General features: G+C 43.0%; 1 pseudogene; it reads left to right on the forward strand.

Annotated features, from left to right (window-relative positions):
• The first annotated feature begins 5361 nt into the window (after window positions 1-5361).
• LOC125189788 lies at window positions 5362-6476 on the forward strand (annotated as a pseudogene).
• The last annotated feature ends 501 nt before the right edge of the window (window positions 6477-6977 follow it).

Here is a 6977-nt window from a genome sequence, read left to right on the forward strand (position 1 = left end):
GTTTTTCTGGGCTAGCAAGAAGGAAAAGGACCGAGGCTCAAAAAAAAATTTAAAAAGAAAAAGGGGGAAGAAAAAAAAAATTGACCTGGAAAAATTCCAGGTCCAAAAAATAATAAGAAGGAATAAGGGTGGCAAAGCCACAGAAAAAGATCGAAGAAAATGGTCGAAAAGACTAGACCACAAAAAAAAAAGGAGAAAGAAGGAATAAGGGTGGTGAAGCCACAAGTAAGCCACTGACTAGTTGGAGGCCAATATCAGAAATTGTCCGGCCGAAGAGAAGCACTAGCCAGAAGCCCCAAAGATGTAAGATTCTTGAGATAGGCTCAACATCCTTTTCTGGCGGTTCCTAAGAACTTTAATGCCTAGGATGTGTCCAGCTTCTCCCATATCTTTCATCTCAAATTGACTTGATAACCAATCTCTCACGTCTGACAACATTTTCTTACTATTTCCAATCAACATCTACGTAGAGTACCATAAACACTACATTCTTACCTTCAACTTTCTTGTACACGCAGCTCTCATCTGGGCACTACTCAAAGCCAAAAGACTTAACAGTTTGGTCGAAACACATGTTCCATGATCGAGATGTTTGCTTGAGGCCATAAATGACCTTCTTAAGCTTCCACACCATGTGTTCTTTGCCCTTGACTACATATCCCTCGGGTTGTTCCATGTAGATGGTCTCCTCAAGACTTCCATTTAGGAAAGCTGTCTAGACGTCCATTTGTCATACCTCCCAATCCATGTAGGCTGCAATAGACAAAAGAATTCGGACTGACTTGAGCATACCTACTGGCGAAAAGGTCTCATCATAATCGATACCTTCTCTCTGGGTATAACCCTTAGCTACTAGTCTTGCTTTGAAGACTTTAACTCGTCCGCCAGGTCCTCGTTTACGTTTGTAAATCCATTTGCTCCCAATGGCAGTACAACCTTCAGGTAGGACTAACAAATCATAAACGTCTTTGTCTATCATTGATTGTACTTCAAAATCCATTCCTTCTTTCCAGGAATGACTATCTGAATCTGCCATCGCCTCTTTGAAGTTCCATGGGTCTAATACATTGTCGTCCGGGTCTAAGTCAGATGACTCACCCAAACCAATGTACCTTTCTGGTTCACGAGGAACCCTCCCACTACGACGAGGCTCTACAATTTGTGGTACAGAAGTTGATATCTTAGGTATAGATTGTACTTGTGTTATTGGTTCTTTGCTTGTGGAAACTGAAGTATCTCTTAGTTCCTCAAGAGCTACTTCACTGTTGGGCTTATGATTCATCACATAGTCTTCTTCTATGAACTTAGCATTTGTGCTAACAAATACCTTCTTATCTCGTAGACTATAGAATTCATAGCCTTTCGTTCCACTGGGATACCCTACAAACAAACATACCTCAGTACGAGACTCCAACTTCATTGGATCTTTCTCCAACACGTGTGCTGGACAACCCCACACTCTGAGGTGTCTTAGACTAGATTTGGATGGTAAGTTGTTCAAGGTATAGCTTGCTGTGAGCAATGCGTGTCACCAGAACGAAATAGGTAACTTAGCATAACTCATCATCGATCGAACCATTTCTAAGAGGGTTCTATTCCTTTGTTCAGCTACGCCATTCTGCTGGGGTGTGCCAGGCGCAGTCAATTGGGATTCAATTCCCGCCTCTGATAAGTAGTCCAAGAACTCACTACTGAAGTACTCGCCTCCACGATCAGACCCTTCCGAGACTTGATTGTCTTACCATGTCACTGATAAGGCTAATTTCATGCATCGGTAATGTGCAAAAAAATGTTATAATTTGCTGGGTCTAACACGTTTCCTAAGCCAGGTGTGTGAAGAAAATCGCTAGATCAAGGAAGTAATGAAGGAGATGGTCTAGCGAGAGAAAGGAATGAAATGAGCAGAATTTACAAGGAAAAGTGGCGTGACAGAGGAGTTTACAGCTGAGGGCAACAAAGTCATTATCTATACCTCGTTGGGCCCACTCAAACGCCTATAAATAGAGAAGAGCATGCAACGCAAGTGGGGGAAAGTTTTTTCACTCTTCTTAGCTCATACATTTTCACACACTTGGGGATAGTTCTGGGGTAATTGTGATCGGGAGGGTACTTTCTGAAAGATTTCGTGCTTGGAAACACCGTCCTAGTGAGGGCGAAGATACAATTACTTTTAATTTCAGTGGTTTTTGCTAGTTTCCACCGTCGAACTTCACTTTTGGGAGTCGACTTTGATGTTGATAATGTTCTACTGCTTTACCGTTCATGGATCTGCGTTGAGCTTTTAATTTCAAGTTATTTTGCATAGATCTCCCTGTTGTTAGCGTAATTCTTCAATTGCTATGTCGATCTCTGTTTATTTTGTTGTTAAGGTGTTTGATGTGGAATTTGGTGACAGATCTGTGGTTGTTTGAGTATTCGGAGTTCTTATTTGTAAAATCTGACGTGATGGAGAGTTTCTTCTGTTTAGAGTTCATGTCGGACGCTTGGATCCGAAGTGGATTTAGCGTCTGAGGTTGGATTTGGCGTGTGGAAAGACAATAGTTCGTTAGATTTGTTTTATTTCTTCTTGGTTTCTATTTCACTTCGTCTAGGGTATGCAGATCTGCTAAGTTCTTCGTTTATTATGCATAAATTTGATTTCAAGTCAGTAGCTCTGTTTTTGTTTTGCTCATGTTGTTTTCCTTAAAGAAGTTTTACGCAAATTTGGTTGTAGAAGACGATGTCACTGTCAGTTAGTACGAGAGTTAGTTATTCTGCCAACTTTTCAGTCGTACCTTGCTTTTTAGACATGGTCCCCACCGCAGATTTATTTCCTAGGTCTAGCTGTTAGGTTAAGTTTTTTTTTAGGTTCCCAAGTCAAGTTAATTCTAATTTTCCTCAACCCAAGAAAATGCGTGGCAGCAGCCAACACCAAAAACACTCCTAAATCCTTGATTATGAGTCTTACGCATCCTTCTCTGTGGGATCGATCCCTACTTCCCTATACTAGGTTTAGTAAAGTGGTTGAGGGTTTTTGAAAGGAAAAGTGCTTTGTGTGTCCGACGACCGGGATTCCTCGCGACCCACGAGTTCCTAGACCGAGTGATCTAGTGGACTTGCTGGATCTAGGGAACCTGTTATTTTCTTATTTGAACAGCCTTAGCACAAATTAAACCCTTTCAGTCGTGTCTCCACAAGTGCCCTGAATTCTTTGAACTTTTCAAAAGATTCTGACTTGTGACGCATCAAATAGACATATCCAACTTTTGAGTAGTTATCAATGAAGGTGATGAAATACTGAAAGCCGCCTCTAGCTTGAGTAGTCATTGGTTCACACACATCAGAATGAACGAGCTCAAGTACTTCCTTGGCCCTATTACCCTTGACCTTAAATGGTCTCTTAGTCATCTTACCTTCCAAACATGATTCACAAGTTGTATAAGGTTCTATTTCTAGATCCTTAAGTAGACCTTGGTCTATCAACGCTTGAATCCTAGTAGGGTTAGCATGACCAAGTCTAAGGTGCCATAAGTACATCCCACTAACCCTACCCAATTCCACCCCAAAACTTCTGCAAAATCCGACTTTAACCCCAAATCTTCCACACAAGCAGAATTTAACCCCAAAACTTCCACAAAATTCCAAATCAGCCCACACACTTCCGAAAATTCTACCATTACCCTCGAAAAATCTGAAAATTTCCCTATCACCTCCGACGATCTGTGTTTTCGACCTAATATCCCGTGTCACAACTCGTTTAAAGCCTTAGCATTTACCTCATCCACCACAATCGGAGAAAAAGAGAACATATGGATTTTTTACTGTGGGGCTACCGACACAATATCTTTCGACCAAAAAGATTTTCTCACTATATCTAAACCTACCAAAACCTATGTCCAAACCGCTAGTGGGGATTTAGCTCGAGTAGAGGAGGCAGGCACCTTTGACATTTCTCCAACTCTCCGTCTCTCCAACTGCCTTTTTGTCCCGACTTTCTCAAATAAACTATTATCCGTCAGGGTGGGATTTAGAAGAGTGTTGGGGGGGGGGGGAGGGGGGGAGGATTTTTGAATTTAGAAAAATTGGGGATATTTATTCCCCCAATAGCCCTAATTTTAGCCGCCTCCACTCCTCCAACCCTAGTTTCTGTCGCCTCCTTCTCCGATTCTGCCTCATTCGCCGTCGATGTGCTGCCGACGGTGGTTGCCGGTGTTCGGTTACCTTCAGACCACGCCATGGCGACTGCGACTGACGCGGTGGCTTTCTTCTCGTCGCCTTCATTCTTCCTGTTCGATTGGCCGGTGTTCCTCGTCTGGCTGCCGACGTTGCCCGCCGAGTTCTCGGTGTTGGTAGCTCGGTCTCCAACCGCCGCCGTCGTTGTTGCTCTACCCCCACTATTCTGATTTCTGTTTTGTCACAATTTTTTCGTTTCTTCCCACCAATCGGGAAATCCATGGAGATGGAAGCAATTCTCAACTGTATGTCTCTTCCCTCCACAGTGGCTACATGTTAGCTTGCTTTTATCTGGGTTGGAGTGGAGTTTGGGTGGCGGTGGTCTGCTCCGGTCAATTGCGGCCAATCCGACGCCTATTCCAGTCTCTCGTGAGTCGCCTGCGGGTTTAAGAACTCGTTCATTGGCAGATTCACGCCTCACCGATGCATAAGCACTCCGCACTGTGGGTAACGGATCTTTGTTCAAGATCTCTCTTTTTATCGCATCATATCTGTCGTCTAGCGCCCATAGGAACTGATATAGCCTATGTCTCTGTGTGATCTTGTTGTATTTCTCTATTGTTGACAGCGTGTCCATGGGGTTTGGATCCCTTTCGTCTATCGAAATCCAGAGGCTCTGGAATTTATTCCACAGGCTTTCGAGGCTCATATTCCCTTGCTTCATGTTGTATGCCTGTCTATGTAGGTCAGAAACTTGGAATGGATCCTCCACTTCCATATGTGATGGCCAGTCCCTCCCATAGATCTTGGGTCATCGCATATTGTGATACTTCGTTGATGAGGCTGGCTTCAATATTGTTGATTATCCAGTTAAAACAACAGTGGTCTCTCTGCTGCCACTTTGGATAACTGGAGTCAGTGGTTGGAGGCGGTTCTGTAACTCCATCTATGTGAGATGACAGACCCTTTCCTCCAATGGCATGTTCCATCAGCGTTTTCCATAGGGGATAGTTATCCCCATTGAGTTTACTTTGGATATGTACCTCTCCCAATTATTCAGGTTGATTTGAGGGAGGAGGTGGTGGTTGTTCTTGAGTTTTGGGTGGTGTATTGATTTGCCTAAGGAATTCGGCAAGCTGGGCAGCGAATTCCCCAGGGAAATTCGCCAACGGTTGGTTTGTATTTGTGTATTCTGGGTCAGATTCTGACATGGCTATTTTTGATTTGTTTTGCAGGTTTAAACAAAAGGCTGGGGAAGGTATTCTAGGGACAGTGATGAAATTTTTCTGAGTCCCATATCTTCATAACCTGCTCTGATACCATCTTAAAGATGGTAATCGAGAGAGGCATTGTATGGAAGATAAGACATGGTGGCAAAAGATGTAGAGAAAAGGAGTTTGATTGTATTACTTGTTGTTTTCTGTAAGAGTTACAAATACTCCCTTTTATAGGGATATTACACCTCTAGGAAACATCTTCATCTCTCTAGGAACCACCACTTATTTATTGTAATACCAATTACCAAGTTTATTGGTACTAGTACTAGCCGTTAGGTATTCATTCTTTGACAGAAGTTACTCAAAAACTTCCATTATCATATCACCCTTTCTTCTCCTTCCCCTCCCACCTCTCCACCATCAAAACAGACGGCAACGACGACTGCTCAAAACCTACGATCTCGCCTCCTCCAAGGTAGGATCCTTCCACCACTCTGCCTCGATCACCTCCGTCGCCTTCTACTCTCCTCTCGATCTCCATCTACGATGCAAATCCCTTCGTGCCCCTCAATACCGTCAAAATTCATAGAAAATCGATCAATTCGATGTCCGTGCATCCCTCGGGGAAGCTGGCGCTGGTCAATTTGGTGCGAGGAAGGCGGAGCTTCTACTACAAGCTTGGCAAAGAAGCATCGCTTGTGCATTTTGATGAAAGCGGCGAGAAATTTTCCATGGTGATTGACGATAAAGTCAATATTCATGACTCCGAGGATGTGAAGCTGATTGTTGAGCTGGATAATACGAAGAAAGTCCTCTGTGTGAGCTCTCTCTCCCTCGGATTTTGATTAAGATGCATAATGTTTATACTTTAGACAATCAACTACGCCTAAGCATTATATGATGCAGGAACAATACTTTCACTCAATTAGATTCGGTTGCCGCTAATTTTAACTAAAAACACCTAAAACTGCTCAATAGCATCAGTAGATCTACCTATTTCATACTTAAGCCTTTAATTATAACTAATCTCTTATGATTACTTGTTTGATCATCCGTTTTTGGCAGAATGGCATGTTATTCACTGGTGGAGAAGATAGGAACTGTTGAATATTATGTGGACTATTTGCTTATTGGACCTGTATATTAATTGTATTGGGCTTGTCTCAATTAAATTAATGTGTGGCCCAATACCTATAATAAGTTGAGCCCGTTCCATGTTGGCCCAGTACTTATTTGATGGTGTCGATGCGTGCCACGTAGCAGCCTTCACATGGATCACGCTCCGTGACCGTTGGATTGATGTATGTGTTTGTTATGAGTCTCTAGACTCATCAGTTTCTCATTCATTCAATTCCAGACGTTTTCTCTCTCTCTCTCTCTCTCTCTTGTAAACTCCGACTTCTCTCTAATCTCTCTCTAGACTCCGGCCTCTTTCGCCGGCGATCTTCTCCGATCTTTTGTTTCCACCGATGATTCTCGGTTCTAATGAGTGTCTCGGTTTAGATTTTGAGTGTAGTGAGTTCTTGAGTGCTCCTTCTCAGATCTAGGGTTTAGTCCAACTTCTGTGTTGGATCTTGTGATTGGAGGTTTCTTCTGAGGTTCTCTGGG

This window comes from Salvia hispanica, chromosome 5 (genome assembly GCF_023119035.1).
Source record: "Salvia hispanica cultivar TCC Black 2014 chromosome 5, UniMelb_Shisp_WGS_1.0, whole genome shotgun sequence".
Lineage (NCBI taxonomy): Eukaryota > Viridiplantae > Streptophyta > Magnoliopsida > Lamiales > Lamiaceae > Salvia > Salvia hispanica.